Source organism: Canis aureus, chromosome 20 (assembly GCF_053574225.1).
Source record: "Canis aureus isolate CA01 chromosome 20, VMU_Caureus_v.1.0, whole genome shotgun sequence".
Lineage (NCBI taxonomy): Eukaryota > Metazoa > Chordata > Mammalia > Carnivora > Canidae > Canis > Canis aureus.
In genome coordinates, this window is record NC_135630.1 from 57,460,003 (window position 1) to 57,480,217 (window position 20,215).

General features: G+C 46.9%; 1 protein-coding gene across 19 annotated transcripts in view; it reads left to right on the forward strand.

Annotated features, from left to right (window-relative positions):
* Positions 1 to 20,215, forward strand: part of LYPD6B (LY6/PLAUR domain containing 6B) — a 166,972-nt gene that overhangs the window by 109,348 nt on the left and 37,409 nt on the right. For 11 of the 19 annotated variants that reach the window (XM_077861654.1, XM_077861669.1, XM_077861668.1 and 8 more), the window contains one exon: positions 3,251 to 3,330. The gene's annotated coding sequence lies outside the window, so the exon portion shown is untranslated. Of the gene's footprint in view, positions 1 to 2,803; positions 2,947 to 3,250; positions 3,331 to 20,215 lie in introns of all 19 variants that reach the window. The other 8 variants (XM_077861664.1, XM_077861662.1, XM_077861665.1 and 5 more) reach the window with 2 other exon arrangements.

The window sequence follows — 20,215 nt, forward strand, 5'->3', positions numbered from 1 at the left end:
TGGAATTCCCTTGTCAGTGTGCAGAAGTGGTGGTTTTTCATCAACTTCCTGCGGACATCTTTTGATGACTCACACTGGGCCGCTTTTGCGAACTCAGGTGTGTGGTGGCATCCCCACCTCGTGCCATCTGCCCTTTTATACGCTCTAAGGTGAACACCGGAGTGGAGTGCAGGTTCTCGCTTTCTCTTTCAACTATTAAACTGTGTTGCTGGGAAGGCGCTGTGTGCTTCTTAGGACCCGTGTGCCCACACAGAAGACTTATTCCCTTGTCTATGTGTCTAGAAATAAAAAGCTGATGGACGGCAAGCTAGTTAGGGGAGAGATGTGCTTTTCCAGCTGATTCTGACCGAGTACCTTATCTGTAGGGATAGAAAGCAGCCTCACAGTACTGCAGCTCCTCTGGCTTCTTGACATCAGCTGTTTAGATAGAAGCTCATTATCGCCGGGTTGGAGGTCAAGAATGACACTTGGTAAGCTGTAGGCACCGTGATATGGAGCCTTACGGAGCACACCGGCCCCAGAGCCGGGATGTTCTAACCCCACTTCAGCTTGAAACATGAAGAACATTAATTAAGATCGTGGGGGGAGATTTCCCTAACCCTTAGGGAAGAACAAGCCAGACTTTTGTTTGCTTGCTGCTGCTACTGATTCTGAAACGGGGATTTATACAATTAATTGGCTGCTTGTGGAGTCGCGCTTCTGACTCTTACATACTGTCCTTAGAATAAAGTCAACGTCTAAAAAAATCAGACTCGACACATGGCAAACATTCAGTAGCTGTTGAGTTAATTACACAATAAGTCGTGCCAGGACAAACCCAGGGTGGTATAGACTAGCACCGGAATATTATTCGGCCATAAAGAGAAATGGAGTTCTGGGACATGGTACAACATGCACGACCTTGAAAACGTTATGATAAGTTAGATGCAGGCCCAGATGAGCAAATATTACACAATTCCACTTCTGTGAGGTACCTCGAATAGGCAAACTCATAGAGACAGGAAGTAGAATAGTGGTTATCAGAGGCTGCGGCGTTGGCCACGGTGGGGACTCGTTTAATGGTACTGAGATTGTGTTAGAGATGATGAAAAACTTCTGGAAATGGGTGGTGGTGGTGATGGTTGCATGACATTGTGAATATACTTAATGTCACTGAGCTGCACACTTCAAAAATAGTTAAAATAGTAAATTTTATGTCTATTTCACCATAATAAAAATAGTTTTTAAAATTGATTCCAGGGATCCCTGGGTGGCTCAGCGGTTTAGCGCTGGCCTTCAGCTCAGGGCTTGATCCTGGAGACCTGGGATCGAATCCCGCATGGAGCCTGCTTCTCCCTCTGCCTGTGTCTCTGCCTCTCTCTCTCTCTCATGAATAAATAAATAAAATCTTAAAATAAATAAATAAATAAATAAATTGATTCCGATGCAGGAAGGGCATGTAGGACTTCTTCATATGCAAATATATGAAAATTAAATCTTACCGTTCTTAGACATGTATTATGTGAACTTTTTTAATTTAATTTTATTTTTTTTATGTATTACGTGAACTTATAAGCCTGTTTGAGGGCAGTTTTTCTGTGGATCGGCCCCCAATCAGCAGTATAAAATACCTTTTCTCCAGGCATTGCCAGGGACTACAGCCTTAGACAGTGTAGCCCACTTCCCACCTAGCTTTTCATTGGGAGAAATAATATATATTGGGCTTCTTTTGGGCCTTGGTAAATCACTCTATTGAATTGTGCTTTCGTATCATATGTCTCCTTGAGGGATGCGGTAAGAATCATGATAGGAGACTCCCTACTTAAAAAAAAAAAAAAGAGACTCCCTACTATATATACTTAGAGGCGCTTCTAATTAATTACTTTCCCTCCCTCCCTTCAGTGTGAATGATAAAAAACACTTTGGGAATTTACCCCAGGAAGGAAAGGCTAATACCTTGGGAGAAATTTCTTAATAACAAGAAAAAGGCTAACACTCATGAAGCGTGTACATTGTACTTTATCTTAGAGTCAGTGTGATTGTGTCTCTTCATTGCTTTGGCCACTAAGATGCTCAGAACCTAATTTATGAGTCATTTCGGGCTATAGCTTAATACCTTACAAAATACAGTTCTGTGGATTAACTTTTCCTCGTGCTCTAGCCTCTCTTCTGTGTTGTCTTCTTCACATTGTATACTCACCTTGTAAGTTGATGCGTTCTTTCTTGGCATTAGGTGGTGAATTAAGGTTCTCCAGAGAATCCTGACCAATAGGGAGTGTGTGTGTGTGTCTAGTGATTTTGATCGATAGATAAAAATTGATTTTAAAGAATTGCCACCCCCCCAAAAAAAAATTAAAAATAAAGAATTGCCACCCATGATATGGAAGCAGGCAAGTCTAGGATTTACAGGGCTGGCTGGAGATCCAGGAAGAGTTGATGTCACAGCTGTGAGTCCAAAGGCTGCACTGAGGCAGAAATCCCTCTTCCTAAGGGAACCTCACCTTTTCTCTTGAGGCCTCAACTGGTCGGATGAGGCCCATGCCTGCATGCTTCGAGGGGTAATCTGCTCCACTCAAAATCTCCTGATTTAAATGTTAATCACATCTAAAAATGCCTCTACAACAACATCTAGACTTGTGTTTGACCAAAGAACTGGGGGCCATAGCCCAGTCAGTTGATTAAGCCCAAAGTTAACCATCACAGTTTAGGGCTATAAATACACAATAGAATTTCCTTAAAATGGGCCATAATTGCGGTCTTCTACATTTGTTGCTTTGAATGCGTGTAGAAGATGATTACATTTCCCTCCCGCCGCCTCATCTAGGTTCAAATTCCATGTTGTCATCCTTTCATCAGCTGGTAGGGCTGTCTTCCAGAGCGGGCTTATTTCCACGGCATAGAGTCTTCATTGTGCGCGGACGCGTTCAGTGTGTGAATGCTCTGACCCGCCAACACACCCTGGTACAGGTAAGTGTTATACGGAGGTCCGCCAGCACCTTGCAGGGGGTGTGATGAGGTCCCTGATTTCACCAGTGATTATCATTCCCAATTAGATGGGCCCCAGGTGTGTGTTCATAAACGGGTAGCTCACTCTCTGCAGCTTTAACAGCCCCACCCGACTTGATTCCAGGGATTTTATATTGCTGCTGTTGTAGGCTGAAAGGTCTCCAAACATCCAGAGGCCTGCTGTTTGCTAGAGAACATTCCAGTTGTTGAAGAATGTAACTCATCCCCTGCAGCCGTTCTTACTTTATCTTTTTACCTTTGGTAGGCTGGCTACTTTGCTTGGGCGCAGACCTCGTCACGGTCAGTTGGAGAGAGGAGCCTGACGGCCGCGCTCTCTCTCATAAGGTAAGAACGGGAGCGATTAGGGACAATCTTTGGCTTTTCGTTTGGGAGCTGCAGGTCAGGCGATGGGGGATCCAGGCGGACTCTGGAACATCTTGGGACTGTCTTTTGCCAGTTTCCTGAGTCATTTGCCAGGTGTCCTAGCCCATCCTGAACTCTGTGCTGCTCCCTGTAGTCCTGGGATTTGGTAGGCAGATTTTGGCTCAAGTCATATTTCTGGTGAACCCAAAGAGGGGGTGCCCATGTCCAGGGAATGGTTAGTAGATGAAAGACTCCTCTGTTTCCCACATAATGCATGACTTTAGTCAGTTACAAGAGAATGTTCCAGAGTTACTATCCCAGCAATGGGGGCAGGAATTAGTGGAGGATAGGAAATGATGCTCAGAAGTGTCTAGATCAAATGAAAACCATTGCTAACTCTTACTTAGGAAGTGCATTCACTAATTATCGAGCATTTGTAATTATAGGACATTTAAATGTTAAGGATTAGAACATTTTTCCTGATCCAAAATAAGATGAAAGTGTTACCCCCACAGAGAAGAGGCGGCAGCATCTATTTGGGCATGTTTAAAGTTGTATGTTTTACCCATGACCGCTTTTTACTTCATTCACTTGCCTTTTCGGTTTTAGGTGTGACGTTTAATACGCAAGTTGACCAGGTTCGGTTGTTGGACCCGTCTCTATTTTCTCAGTGAAAAAACTGAATCTGTGATCTGATTTTCTCTGGGCAGGCTGTCAAGGCCAGGGAATGTCTTCTTGAGGCTCCAGGGACCTGAGACTGGTCTGCTGAGGAGCCTTCCTCCTGGTGGGGGCTATCAGCAACCAGCTCGGAGCCCCCCCTACCCCACCCCACAAACAGACCTCCCACCTTGAGTCTAGGGGCTGAGGGAGGCGGCCTCCACAGGAAGTTGTCTGAGATCGTGAGCTGATTTGGAGCCAAAAATCTTCTTGTTTCTTGTCTAAAGAGCGGATAGAATTATTAGCACCCATATTTGTAGGAGATAATTACAAGTTTCAAGCACAAAACAGAATTCTGTAGAGTATCTACTCAGGTGGTTTACTGCTTGCCCTTTTTTAAAAGGATGACATTGTATTCTCTTAATTAGGCCCAAGAAAACAAGTAGGAATCTGTATGTTATCACTATTTCCCTCCGGGCATATTGGGTGGTGTGCAAGCTGTTACTTCATCTGAAAAGTCTACTAGATATTAATAAACCCGGAGAGTGTGGAGATTAGAGAAGGGATGGTCCAGTAATGAGACGCATGGAGAGCACTGGGCCGTCTTCCAAAGCAAGGAAACTTCATGCCTTTTTAGTTACGGTGTTAAACACAGTGTTAGGAACATCATGATGCTGATAATCATAATAATAATGATAACAATGGCAATAAAAAATAATAACTGTGGAAAAAAAATAATAATAATAACTGTGATATTAGCCATCTCTATCACTGTCATCATGACAGGTGTCATCTGCCAGGCGCTAGACTAAACGTTCTGTTTGCATTATTTCCAACCTGCGTGGCCTTCCTGTGAAAAAGGTCCTATTAATATCTGCCTTTTAGGGTTGAGGAAACTGAGGCTGAAGGATTGACTTACTTGTTTGAGAAGGAGAGTATACATATTTGCGCGCACTTGTGCAAAAGGGGGGCAGAGGAAAAGAACTCAAGCAGGCTCCCCAGTGAGTGTGGAGCCCGATCTCAGGACCCTGAGTTCAGGACCTGAACCAAAATCAAGAGTCTGACGCTTAACTGACTAAGCCGCCTAGGCACTCCACGGAGACTGAAGTTCAAAGAAAATCGGTAAGTTGCCCAAAGTTGGATAGCCAAGCCCAAAGGAGCAGATCAGGAATATGACTGAGCAGCCAGAGGAGGAGCCAAGCACGTTGAGGCTTTGACCCACATGCAGCTATTCAGGGCTGGCCCCCCCACTTGACTGTCCCCCTTGCCCCTGCACACATGCCCTTTGCCCTCTGGCCACCATTGACATTGTGTCTCTTCTGCATCGAGGTAGCCAGAACAGTAAACAATATATAAATAGTTCAAGAATGTTAAAGAATATTTGGCCTGTAGGGAACAGCAGAAGGAATGAAGAAAAAAACTCACCCAGTTTTTTTTTTTTTTTTTTAAAGCCATCTTTATAGTCATGACCATGTTGGTGTGTTTTGCTACTATTTTTGACCTTTGTGTAGTTTGTTCACATAGTTTCTACATATTTAAGTTATGAAATTTAAATCTAACAAGTATTTTCTTGTGCCTCTGTCTTATAAGCCTATAATGGCCGCTTGAGCACTCATTAGAGGGCTCTTAAGTTTATTCCACAAGAAGTTGTATCCTTGAGTTGCTCCCATGTGACAAGTGCAATTTCTTTCTTTCTTTCTTTCTTTCTTTCTTTCTTTCTTTCTTTCTTTCTTTCTTTCTTTCTTTCTTTCTTTCTTTCTTTCTTTCTTTCTTTCTCTTTCTTTCTTTCTTTCTTTCTTTCTTTCTTTCTTTCTCTTTCTTCTTTCTTTCTTCCTCCTTTCTTTCTTTCTTTCTTTCTTTCTTTCTTTCTTTCTTTCTTTCTTTCTTTCTTTCTTTCTTTCTTTCTTTCTTTCTTTCTTTCTTTCTTTCTTTCTTTCTTTCTTTCTTTCTTTCTTTCTTTCTTTCTTTCTTTCTTTCTTTCTTTCTTTCTTAAAGGTTTATTTATTTCAGAGTGAGTGAGAGAGAACACGTATGAGGGTCAGGGGGGACAGAGTGAGAGTGAGAATCTCCAGCACACTTCCCCCGAGCATGGAGCCTGATGCAGGGCTCGATCCCATGACCCTGAGATCATGACTTGAGCTGAAATCAAGAGTCGGAGGCCCAACCGACTGAGCCTCCCAGGCACCCCAAGTGCAGGGTTTGTGCCCGCTGCTTTGGGGAGCTGGTATTGGTCTACTGCCAGGTGGTCGGAACAGTGGAGTGGCTATGCCACCTCACGGTGTAAACACCTTATATCTTGAGAGGGGTCTCTCTAGGTTGGTGGAAGTCCTGCTGGCCTGGAGCCCAGAAGACCCAGATGTGGCTCTGCACTAAAACCAGTTGTGAGTCCTTGGGTAAATTACCTCATTTTAGCATCTTTATCTGTGAACCAGTTACATCTAGTGAGATCTATGGTTCCATGAAATCAGGAGTTTTCTGAACTCTCTTGACTTATAACCTGATGAGTTTCAATTGATGCAGCAATTTGGGTTGGCCTCAGCTGGGTTACTCTGAATTGCTTCAGGCAGGGAATTTTGTGTTTCAAGATGACCAGAACTATAAGCCCTTGGAACGTGAGATGTCTTTACTTTCATATCATTTTTGCTGTCTTCATTTCTCGGCTTTCCCCCTGCCCCAACTCTCTCATACCTAGACCCCCACAAAACTACATGCTACAGAGTATGTGCTCAACAAATACGGAGGGAATAAACAAATACAGATGAATGCTACTGGTCTTCACCCCTAGCACTGTGGGTCATCCAACTTATCAGATTAATAAGATTGTTTTCATTTACATGTGGTGACTTTGCTTTTTTTTAAATTTAAATTCAATTAGCCAACATATAGAGCATCAGTTTCAGATATTGTGGTCAGTAATTCATCAGCTGTATATAACACCCAGTGCTCGTCACATCACGTGCCCTCCTTAATGCCCATCACCCAGTTACCCCATCCTCCACTCCCCTCCCCTCCAGCAGGCCTCAGTTCCCTAGAGTTAAGAATCTCTCATGGTTTGTCTCCCTCTCTGATTTCCTCCCATTCAGGTTTCCCTCCTTTCCCCAATGATCCTCTGCACTGTTCCTTATATTCCACATATGAGTGAAACCACATGATAATTGTCTTTCTTTCATTGACTTATTTCACTCAGCATAATACCCTCTAGTTCCAGCAATTGCACAACTAGGTATTTACCCCAAAGATACAAAGGTAGTGACCCAAAGGGGCACCTACACCCCAATGTTCATAGCAGCAATATCCACAATAGCCAAACTATGGAAAGAGCCCAGATGTCCATCGGCAGATGAATGGATATAGAAGGTGTGTGTGTGTGTATACAAATATAATGGAATATTACTTAGCCATCAAAATGTGGCTTTGCTTTTAATAGACAGGAACTTAAGCTTCTGAAATTTCTCCTAATGTGTTCAGAGTGATTTTCCTACAGAGTCAATTATCAGTTCTTCCCACATGTTACACATGATAGAACACTGATCTATGGAACTTGGTACTTTTTCCCTTTGTGTTGTGGGTCGAGAGAGAGTTTTTTTGCTTAGGTCACAGCAAAATCAAAGCTTGGGATGTCATCATTCTCTTGTGTGACCAGCAGAAAAAATGAAGATGTTCTGGGCTCCCTGCTTTCTTGGACCACGGGGATTACATGGTTGGGTCTGACCGGCTCTCCCGGATTCCCACTTGGTCATGTGGTCCTTGAGTTGGTTTGCTCCTACCTTGAAGGTGTCTACCTACTTCATTGTGCAATACTGAAGATGCACGGTATAAAGCTACTTACAGGGAAGCCGGATCTTCCATTTTGCACCCTGGATTTGTATTATGGACAAAAAATAACCAAATCCTGTGTTTCCATTCCATCCCTCTCCACAGAGACATAGTTTTGTACTTACTTGGCACAGAAAGCTTGCCTCTGTCTCCCCAGATTTGATCATTAATCAGCCTTCGCTTTTCCCAAGGTATTATGCTGACTGTGGTGGCCTTGGTGGCCCTAGGTGGGTGGGATTGAGAGCTTGGCAGCACCATGTGGTAGTTGGTAAGCCTGTTGACAGACAGATAAGTGGCCTGGTTTCTTGCAAATGTTTGTGTTGGAAATGCTGTTGATAATAAAGCCTCATGTGTTCAGGGCTCTGTATCAGTTATCTATTGCATAATAAGAAACCACCAGAAGCTCAGTGGCTTAAAACAATAACCATTTTATTTGCTCTGGATTCTGCAGGTCAGCAATTTGGGCTGGGCTCTGCTAGTCTTGCCTGCTGGGATCCCTCATGCCGCCATACTCAGCTGGTGCCTACAAGGGAGTTGAAAAATAGAATAGTAGAGAAAATCAAGAATTCATGGCCATGTAAAATTTATCCTAGGGTCTTAACTTGGATATGAAAGCAATCGGAAATTAGTTTATCTGACAGTTATTTTTGTCTTACACCCTCCTGGAGTAGGGATGGTGTTGTCAGCTCGTATGAGAGTAAGGTGCTCAGTGATATAATAATAACGACAGCAACGATAGCAGCAAATGTTAGCATCATTCTTACTAACGCCAAACACCGTTGTAAGTCCTTTATATGTCATAATGCATTTGGTCATCATACGGTCTTATGAATATGTACTGTTTTTATCCCCATTTTATGGGTCAGAAAACCAAGGCACAGAGAGGTTAAGGAATCCCCCCCCCAATGCCACAAAGCTACCAAGGGGAAGAACTGGGGTTCCACCTGGGCAGGCTGGCTCCAGAGTCTGCATTAACCCCAAGTGCTTCCCAGGTTCATGGAAATGAAATCTTCCTGACTCTTAGCAGGTTCTCTCTTGGAGCACGTAGTTTTTCTAGAGGCGGCGGGCGGGGGGGGGGGGGGGGCTATTTGGAGAGGGACTCAGCCTTCCTGGGTATACCCACGTGGCCAAAAATGGATCCAGTTATGTTGTAGGAGACCCTAACTGGAGAGAGTAAGGACACTCGTGATCCCATGGAGCAGAGAGGAACTCTGAGTGTGTATGTGTGCGTGTGGGCGTCTGCTAATGTTATGGTCGTGGTGTCACCTTCTCGGGAGACATTTGAAGATTGGGAATATTTAACAGTGTCTTCCCTAGCCCCTCAGATAGTCTCTTGTTCTTGGCTTTCAGTAATTAGAGGGCCTAACCTCAAAAGGAAAGAATGTATCTCTTTAGCTTATTATTTAAAGATGACCCCAGGGAAAGGATAGGCTCACGGATGCTTTTATCCAGTGTTTGTGAACTACATTCAGTCCAATCTCCAGGTGGTCCCAGGTGGCATAAGGAAAGTGACACATTTCGCTAATATTTATAAGGTTACCCTTGTCACCACAGATGAACTGGCCCATGGCCCCTTCCTTAGTATGACCAGGACTTTCCAGTTACCACTAGAACTGGGGAGAGACTCGCAGGCCAAGACTTGGGGGCAGTTATTCTAGCCATCTAGCCCCTTCCCTCTGTCTAGCCCCTTCCCTCCGTCTAGCCCCTTCCCTCCGTCTAGCCCCTTCCCTCCGTCTAGCACCTTCCCTCCGTCTAGCACCATCCCTCCGTCTAGCCCCTTCCCTCCGTCTAGCCCCTTCCCTCCGTCTAGCACCTTCCCTCCGTCTAGCACCTTCCCTCCGTCTAGCACCTTCCCTCCGTCTAGCCCCTTCCCTCCGTCTAGCACCTTCCCTCCGTCTAGCACCTTCCCTCCGTCTAGCACCATCCCTCCGTCTAGCCCCTTCCCTCCGTCTAGCCCCTTCCCTCCGTCTAGCACCATCCCTCCGTCTAGCCCCTTCCCTCTGTCTAGCACCTTCCCTCCGTCTAGCCCCTTCCCTCCGTCTAGCACCTTCCCTCCGTCTAGCCCCTTCCCTCCGTCTAGCACCATCCCTCCGTCTAGCCCCTTCCCTCCGTCTAGCCCCTTCCCTCCGTCTAGCCCCTTCCCTCCGTCTAGCACCATCCCTCCGTCTAGCACCATCCCTCCGTCTGGCCCCTTCCCTCCGTCTAGCACCTTCCCTCCGTCTAGCCCCTTCCCTCCGTCTAGCCCCTTCCCTCCGTCTAGCCCCTTCCCTCCGTCTAGCCCCTTCCCTCCGTCTAGCCCCTTCCCTCCGTCTAGCACCTTCCCTCCATCTAGCCCCTTCCCTCCGTCTAGCCCCTTCCCTCCGTCTAGCACCATCCCTCCGTCTAGCACCATCCCTCCGTCTAGCCCCTTCCCTCCGTCTGGCCCCTTCCCTCCGTCTGGCCCCTTCCCTCCGTCTGGCACCTTCCCTCCGTCTAGCCCCTTCCCTCCGTCTAGCACCTTCCCTCCGTCTGGCCCCTTCCCTCCGTCTGGCCCCTTCCCTCCGTCTATCACCTTCCCTCCGTCTAGCCCCTTCCCTCCGTCTAGCCCCTTCCCTCCGTCTAGCCCCTTCCCTCCGTCTAGCACCTTCCCTCCGTCTAGCCCCTTCCCTCCGTCTAGCCCCTTCCCTCCGTCTAGCCCCTTCCCTCCGTCTAGCACCTTCCCTCCGTCTAGCATCTTCTCTCCATCCAACCTCATTGTTGCCTCTTGGCTCTGCAAGTAGCCTTGTCCTTCTGATATACTTGTGCTTCTGACTCGGGTTAGCATCGCTGACTGTTCCCTTGACTCAGAGGTGTTTGCCACAACTTCTGCACGGGTGAGAAACTTCATGTTCACCCTAATACGGTCTCTGGCTAGAATGTGAGCTGGAGGATAGGCATTCTAAGCAGGCACAGGCACCCCTGCCCACCCCTAGGTAGAGCAGAACATGGGGGCGGGGAGGAGGCTGCTGGCGGCCCTCCCCTTCCATCATACCTTCCCATACCAGGAACTTCCCTAAAGGCCACATCAAGATTGTCAAGAAATCCTAGTGATGCTTTCCCCATATCAATGGAATCTGTTACCTTTATAGTCTTTTCCTTCAGCTGATCCCAAAGAGTTTATAATCATGTCCTGCATTGAGTACTTCTTCCTTTTTGGATACTTGCTTGCTTTTTCTCTGATTTGAATGGGGCTGGGACCATTTACCCCCTAGCACAGAAATGAAAACCGGACCGGCAGGCCTCTGCAGCAGACATTCTCTGAACAGTGCCTTACTGTCTGCGGTTGCAACTGAATAGTCCAGCCTGCCTTTATGACAGAATGAGAGAACGGACACAGGGAGGAAGCTGCTTTTGTTTCCAAGGCCTTTGGGGCTGTTCTTTCCTGGCTATAAACTTAATTGCTTCCTGGGATGGATCTGTCCAGTACCCCTTTAGCTCCCACCTGTTTGGCCAACCGGGACTCCCAAGCCCTGCACCTTTGTTTTCCTGTAGGCTTGGTCGATGGACATTAGTTTTCCTTTGACTCTGGCTAACATGGCCTATTTGGGGGGACATGGTGGGCCCCAGGCATAGGAGGTGAGTGTGGGGGATGGAGGAGGTGGCAAGAGGCAGCTGGGCCTTCTGCGCCAGTGGTGTATGGGATGAGAGAGTGCACATTGAAAACTGGTTCACCACGGGGGCCTTGAGCACCTGCAGAAGTCCTCTTTTTTTTTTTTTTTAGAAGTCCTCATTTTTCCTGAAGGGGAGGTTGAGTCACCTTACCCCTGCAGAGGACATTTCAGACATGCTGGTTACCTGCATGTTGACTCAGCCTAGGATGGCTGGGTGTCATTGTTCCCCTTTCTCATGGGTTTTACGACCAATGTTGTAGGAAGACAATGCCTGAAAGTTTGTGTGAGCCCCTCCTTTTTTTTTTCCCTACCAGTGAAGATGATTGCTTAATAATAAACACTGAAAGGGAGTTAAAGAAAAAAAAAAAAAGAAGAGGAAGGACTTTGCTCTAGGCTGGCTCTTGGCAAGGTAGTCTGAGCTGAAGAAGGCATTTTAAATGGTTAGGATGCATGTGTACCCGTCTGCACATGCATTTCTCAGCTTCTAACCCACATAGCACCAGGCGCTTTGGCAACTTCCTTATCATCCTCCGTGGCTCTTTGGTGGAAGGAAGGCTGCTATTAGCAGTCCAACCAACTAAAGCACAGCTTTCCGAATTTAACCTTAAGCAGCTCTCGAAATTTCACCTTCAAGAAGTCTTTCTAGAATAGACATGAAAACTTCCTCTATGTCTAAACATGGCAAGTCCATGCACGATTCTCCTGTTTTCACCGTGATCACATTCCATACTTACCCTGTGAACGTCAAGTCCTGTCTACTTCTTAGCCAGGTTTCCTCGCTTTCTCCAAATGTGGGTCCCTGCTGGGGGATAAAAGGGCAAAAAAAGGTGTAACCACCTTCAGTGTGGCAGATCTGATGAACCCCCGGCATGGTGCCACCAGATGGAGGATGAGTCGACGTGCGTGGACAGTGATGTTACCTACAGCGTGAACACGATCACAGGCACCTTGCTTGTGTTCTGCTGTTCTCTTCAGGTGTACCTTGATCGGGCGTGTGGTCAAGCCTTGTTCCAGAACTCTGCTTTGTAGCCTCAGCAATACATACGATCAGATTATCACCAAAATCACACCTAGTGTAAGCCTATTCAGCTACTATCCGAAGGAACTCTAATAGGAGAGAATAATGTAGATAGTTACTTGCCATCTGTTAAATCAGTTTATTTTTTATCTTTTTTTTTTTTTAAGATTTTATTTATTCATGAAAGACAGAGAGAGAGGCAGAGACACAGGCAGAGGGAGAAGCAGGCTCCCTGCAGGAGCCCGATGCGGGACTCGATCCCGGGACCTCGGGGTCACACCCTGAGCCAAAGGCAGACACTCAACCACTGAGCCACCCAGGAGCCCCATTTTTTTGTTTTTTAAAGATTTTATTTATTCATGAAAGAGAGAGAGAGAGAAAGGCAGAGACACAGAGGGAGATTTAACTCTTTAGTAGCATTTCATTTGGAAGTAAATCATATCTTTAAATCTTTAGTTGAAATATGTTTGACATATGACATTGTATAAATTGAAGCTATACAACATGTTGACGTATTTATATATTGTGATATGATGGCTGTTGTAGCCATAGTTAGCATCTCGATGATTTTGCAGAATTACTGTCTCCTTTCAGTGGTTGGATTAAATTAAGATTTAGTCTTTCAGCAAGTTTGATTATAATACTGTATTATCGTCTATGTTCACTATTCCGTGCATTCGCTCCCCAGGACTTATTTCTCTCTGAGTCACAAGTAAACCGTATTTTAACATATCACTCCCCAAAGAGTAAATTAGGGTAATGCAACTTGGAAAAGAGTGGGGAGATGCGGATTAATTAGGCAATGAGGATCCCTAATGCATTTATGGGCTTACTCCTGGGGTTGGTTATACTCTGAGAGGGACAGATTTTCAATTTTCAAGTCTTTAAAATCAACTGCCACGTTCGAAGCTCTTGCGTGTCATCGTGTGTGTTTCCTCTGTTAGAATAAAGCGTCGCATTAGTTTTATATAAAATATTCCTAAAACAACCGAGGCAGTGACCAAGAGCAGAGAGCCAGGTGCTGTTCCTATAGGATTTTTCTTGGCCGATGTCCTCTCCGCCACGTCTCCCCTGTCTCCTCAGGAAGGGAGAGGCCGAATGGATAATGCTGTGGATAGCTTTCCTTGAACTGTGAAGCTGAGATGCACACTTTAAATAGAGAGTTTTAAGATGTTAGGGAGGAAAGTGACATTGATTTATTTGTTGGGTTTTTGGCCAGCCTGAGAAACCTGTCCCGTCAGGTAATGAACAACTGCTTTTATCCTAACTAGTGACTTCAAGAGAACGATTACTCATCCCATCATTACCATTCCCCTGAGTCATCCAGGCTGGCTCATGTTGGTTCCAAATGAGTAAGAATCTTCAGGCAGTGAGTCTAGGGCCAAGGTAGCCATTTATATAAACGTATCTTGGACATGGAGTCATGTCGCATTCTGGAAAAATCCTCCATCGGTCCAGCTTGTCAGCCATGTGTCTATTTGAGACCTTGAATGGTCTGATGTGGTCGAAAGTGGCCATCATAATAATGGTCATTGTAGAAGGATCATGTGAGTTAGCAGACCCCCAGCCTGCCCATGTGGATCTAAAGCGTAAAGGTAGGCAAGCAAATGAGTAGTGACTTGGGAGCACCCTTTGCCTGTTCCTTCTAAGTGGTGCTGTGGAGTGATCACGGAGAGGTCAGTGGCGATCTCAGTAAAGCCACTTTAGGGCCTTGTCCTTGTGATGGTCGGGAGGGCTCCTTGACGGTTAAGAAGGTGTTTGCCGTCGTAGATGCAAGGCCGCTGGAGTCCTTTCCATTGTACGGATATGAGCAGTCCCCTACCACGCCGCCCTACTGTTCTCGGCCCTGTTCTTGGGTCCTGTTGTATATGATTTGGATGACAATCATGAGCCTTAATTGTCCCACATCGAATTTGGTTATATGGGTAGTTGTGGAGAGGACTATTGACTGGCATGTGTGTTTAGTTCCAGTTCATTCCAAGGTTCAGTTGATTTCTGGGTTCTTGATACTCAGTACAAATTTAGAGAAACTTAGTTCTGAGTCCTAACGTTTAAGACTTAGTTGAGCCATCACATGTTTATAGGAGCGCTTGACACGTAGAAAAGGGGGAGAAAATATTCAAGGCAAAATGCGGAATGCAAGTTTGTGAGGTCGCTGAAAATCCTGCCTCTTTTACAGATTCTTGACTAGTCCTGCCCCGGGTTTAAATAAAATCAACAGTCGCTTTTATAAAACAGGTACTCTGTCACCGTTCTCTGCCTTTCGGGCTCTGGAAATGCCTCATTAAGCAATATCAGAATTACTCCAAGGCCCCTTAGACTGAGCTGTTTGGGACAGGAACCTTGCCTTCTTTGTCTGGAATTTGTAGGACCAAGAGGAATAGGGCCAACCCCTCTGGCCCGCCTCAACCCTGTTTTATCGGCAGGTATATATGAAGTGTAGTCAGTAATCATGAAAATAAAGCAAACCGTGATCCTGAAGCCCTGACATCTGACAACATGTCCCACAGCACCCGTGTTCAGGGGGAATCCGGGTAGAGGTGGGGAGCAGCTGCTTGGGGGATCTCGGACAGGGCCAGCCCGGAGAGGCAATAATGCATCTGCGTGCCCTGCGGCCAGCGGGCTTGGACCGTCTGCCCCGGATTCCTGGGTTGCAACAGAAAACTCCGCCAGACCAATGCTAAGGAAACAAAACCCAACTCCTTTATTAGTCTCTACACCATTTATAGGCAAGTCCTATTCAATGCCCTTCTCCTGGAGGCATTCTGACAGTCATCCTAATGATTTATTTTCTTTTTCACAACCAAAAAACAAATAAAATATTTTATCACCTTTTGGGTAGACTTGATGTCTTTCTCTTCATTTCATCACTTTCTGGGTCCATAAAATTCCCCGTACCTTTCAGTTTTTATAACTCAAGGATAGGAATCCTGTTTTTCTCATTTCTTATGTGAAGGCTTCCCCCCCCCCCCCCCCGCCGCTGCCCCTCCTTCTCCCCCAACTTGGATTTTTTTTTTCTTTTCTTCCCGGAGAGTCTGTATCCTCAAGCCTGTTGTTGTGCGTGGTGGTGGGGATGGAGGCCAGGGGATGGGAAATGAGACTCAAGAAAGGCCACATGTTTGCAGTAACAGAGGAATTGCAGGCAAAGGCTTTGAAAACAAAAATTTTTTTTTCGGAGCTGTTCTCCACTATTGAGCAGTATGTGAACATTAGAGCCATTGGTGGTGAAGTAGTGGCTGTGCTGGTTTAAGAAGGAAATTCCCTACCACTGAAATTTGCTCTGTTGGTTTCTTTCCCAGATCTACAATAAAACCCAATGATCTGTGTGAGAGCCCACAGCCCTGGGATCGCCCCTCTCCACTCTGAATCGCAGGTCTGCACCCCAGCTCCCTGCTGTATAGCTGGCGGGCTCAGTTTCTCTACTCTTTCCCCTTTTGTTCATTTCTGCCTCATTTTCCATATGGCTCCTGATACTAAGGGGTCAGCAGCAAGGTACTCCCTCTGACCAGTCATCGTGCGCCACAAAAGCTCCCGGACCACGTGTGGATTCATAAAGGGCAGAGCTCTTCTCTGGGAAGCAGTTTCTAGTCTGAGTTAATGCAGCACACAGGGTTTTTTTTTTTTTTTTTAAGATTTTTATTTATTCCTGAGAGACCCAGAAAGAGAGGCAGAGACACAGGCAGAGGGAGAAGCAGGCTCCCTGCGGGGAGCCCGATGCGGGACTCGATCTCACGACCCCATGAGCCAAAGGCAGATACTCAACTGCTGAGCCCCCCAGGGGTCCCAGCACGTGAGGGGCTTGAGTGTCTTGAGTTCAGCGGTGCAACCGACTGGTCCAGGATGCGTCTCCTGCCCCTCTCATCCCTCCTCCATTAACCCCAGTAAGGACCAGCGAATTGAAGGGGACTTCAGGTCTTTACCTCGAGGATCCTTCAAGGAGTTGATGATTAGTTTTACAAAGAATGGAAAAGCGTTCAAAGAAAGGAATAAAGCCTCCATTGGCAAGTGACCGATGCTTCAATTCCAGCCCCTGCTGCGCCTAGGTCCCTCTGCCTGCCATAACCTCCTGACTCCCAGACCTGTGGCTTGCACCGGGTCATATTAACTACTGATTTTTTTTGCCCTTACCTTAACTGTTTGACTTACAGTCTTCCAAACTATGTCGATTTTTGGCTTTGGAGGGACATTCGGGCTCATTAGATGACCAGAGATGATTGGCAGGACATGTCTGATAGTTATCTACATCGTAGCATGACGGCCACCCCATGGCTTCTACAGAGGGCAGGAATACTATGACCCTAAAGGAGGTCACATGCAGTCATATAGGATGCATATGTGACAGACTTTACAACTAGGGTAGCGCCTGTGCTTTAAGCCAACAGTACCTCTACTACAAAGAGACTTTCCTCTGTACACACAGCCATTACCCCCACGCCTTCCGACGTCCAGCCATCTCCTCTTTGAGGTGTCTTCGCTGCTTCCATCCTCAGTTGAATTGTACGGGAAGATTGGAAGTGGATCCGTTGAGCCGTGTTTGCATTTTTCTGGAAGCGTGAGAAATGGTGTCTCAGTGATTACGTGTGGAGAGACGAGGAAGCAAAAGCACGGCCTGATTTTTAGATCGCAGGTGGAATTGGCAGCATTGGTAGTGAGGGACCCAGCCCCCAAGCACGGGAGCTGCGTAAATGCATTCCAGGCCACGTGGAGAGAATAAACCTGGGGCCCCACGACAGCGATTTTCATCACACGCATTTCTGGCCACTCCCCATTTGGTGGGAGAGAGATTTTGTTTGTCTGTTGTTGGACCTCGGTTTCCATCAAACATGCAGCCAACTGGCTAAGGTAGCAACTTGCAGAGCTGGCTGGGCTCCTGTGTTTGGTGTCCTGGCAGGAAAGAGATGTTTGTTGTAATCAAGTACCTTAACTGTTCTTCCATCTGGCCATTTCCTCCTTTCTCTTACTCCTCTTCCCATCTCTCTCTCTCTCTCTCTTTCTTTTTTTTTTTTTTTTTTTGTCATGTTGCTTTTTATACGGTAAATGGATGTGAATGACCAAGGGCAATGGATCAGCTCATGCCCTGCTTCTTGGCTTAGAGGGTGGACGTTTTGGGAGTCGTCAGTAGCAGGAAGCCTTGCCGCAGGACCCGTGAGGGGCTGGGACAGGTGACCAATGCTCCCGCCGACTCTCACTCATCGGGCCCTTCGTTGTGCCTTCCCTGCAATGAGAGCCTCCAGCAGGTGGAACACGGAGCCTGTTTAGAGGACACGCATAGAGAGGTTCAGCTCAGTGTGCACCGCGGCTGGGAGAAAGCTCCCACGGTGTCAACTCCTGACCCCGCCTGGCGCGCTCTCCTTCCTCCGAGCACCTACTACAGGCCAGGCATTGTGGAACATTCCCTTAATTCTCGGCGTTTCCTTCTCACTGCAGCTGTGAAATTTAGATGATGCTGTCGTGATGTACACATGAGGAAACTGAGACTCTAAGAAGTCCAGCAACTTGCTCAAGTTAACCAGTTTCTACCAGTGGTGACCAGAACCTAAGCTCAGGCGGTGGTGTTGGGGGGCTCAGTTGGTTGGGCGTCTGCCTTCAGCCCAGGTCACGATCCCAGGGTCAGAGGGGAGACTGCCTCTCCCTCTGCAGCTCCCCCTGCTTGTGTGCACGTGCATGCATGTGCTCTTTCTCTCTCTCAGATAAAATCTTAAAAATAAAATAAAATAAAATAAAATAAAATAAAATAAAATAAAATAAAATAAAATAAAGAAGCCTAAGCTCCAGATCTGAACAAGGGTTTCCAGACTCCAGTTAAATCCAGAACCAACTACACCTTGAGAATGACTGGTGCTCTTCTGGGGGGCTAGGGATTTAAATGGAAGCGATGAGGCTTCCGGCACAGCCTCTTAACGTAGGATGCAGCACGTCGACAGGGGCTCGCGCTCCTCCCTTTATTGCCACGTGGTAATGTCGGAGCTTTATTGAAATTGTAGAGCAGCATAAAGACAGCAGCTTGCCAGCGCTGTCAGCCAGAGGTCCGTGCAAAATTAACTCCGTTTCCTGTCATTTTACCCTCTCCTGCCCTGCTCAGATGAGACCGAACATTGCTCCCTAAACATTGCCCCGTTCTTCAGCCCACGACAAACAGCGGAAGTGCGGAAGCTGTGCAGGCGCCAACCCCTCTCCATGGAGCGGAGTCTGTCAAAGTTAGAGACCCTGCATCTCCCCTCGCTTCACGCGGGAGGCCAACTCCCCTTGCTTCTGAAATGTTGTTTTCCTTTTAACTTGAGAGATGCCTTTAAGGCTTCCCTCCTGATACTACTACGGTGCAGACAAGATCTTCTAAGCCAGATGACTCTTTTATGAGGTCCTGGAAGCCCGTCGTTGGTGCACATTCTTCTTTCTCAACAAAAGGTACCTCCCCGCACTTCCTCTGGCCGAAAGGTCTGGTCAATAAACCTGTCAGAGGCCAGGCCCGTCTGCACCAGGCGCGCTTCACACCTTCCCCGACGGGATGAAAGGAGCCCTTTGGAGCTCAGTGGGACGGAAATTACTTTTCCTATCCAGCTCTAGAATAAAAGCGTACATCTATCCGTTTTCGTTCTTGTCTGGCCATACACTGGTCGGGAGATTGGGGTTTCCCAATTAGCCGATTTGTAAATACCCAAGTTGGGAGGCCAGGAAAGGGCATCTGGCTGTGCTCAGCGATTCCAGAATCACTGACTGGCGGCAGGTAAGACAGAGAAGCGCATGCAGGGGACCCGCTTCCCCTTCCCACAACGATGCTCGATGCTCGAGTGCTGTTGTGTTTTGTTTTGTTTTTAGATTTTATTTATTTATTCATGAGAGACAGAGAGAGGGGCAGAGGGAGAAGCAGGCTCCCTGCGGGGAGCCCGATGCGGGACTCGATCCCAGGACCCTGGGGTCACGCCCTGAGCCCCCCCCCGGGTGCCCCTGAAGTGCCATTGTTCAGGAATATGGAAGGGAGGTTTGTGCATCCAGTCACCAGACCGGGTTTTAGAGAGCCTATCACCTTATCCTGGCACAATTATAGGTCTTCAATGGGGACTGGAAAGCTCTGCAGTTACGCAGATGACCTTCAGAGGCACCGGGAGGTATTTTACAAGTCCAGCCACCTCAGGGCCTGTTGGCGAGCCCACAGTGCTGGTAACCGTGTTGCAGCGTAAGACCCGGAGCTTCCACGTTGCTTTGCTCATGAAGCACAGAGAGCTGCATCCCGTATTTTAAGGAGATTTTACATTTCTGACAGTAGTGATTAAAAAAAAAACAAAACCACACCAACCGGGCTCTATTGCCCAGAGCAGCATGTATGCCACACGCATCGTTTTCTCCCCCAGATTTCCAACTGGGATGTGTTTCTGCTTGCAGTGTTGTGGAGCCCTGGAAAGGTCATTCTGATTTGTTATTTTCTTTAAAGTGGGCATTCTCAATATGGGGGAGTTCATCAGCGCGCAGAGGGCTGTTGTTACTTCAAGACTTACAGGCCCCTTTGGAAATGTCTCTAGCCACTGATGTCAGGGCAAGCAAAGCCACGGCCCCCCCCCCGGGGATCCTCCACCCTGAAGCGGGCCTGTGAGGGCAGCTCAGACTAGCCCTGTTGGTTTGTATACCGTCTGCGTTCACTCCAGTTTTCCTAAATTTACGGTCAATAGTGTAGTTACTTTAGGGTTTTTTAGGTAGTTAGGTCAGTTAATTCACAAAACTGGTAAGAAATAGTTGAACCCTAAGTTAAAAT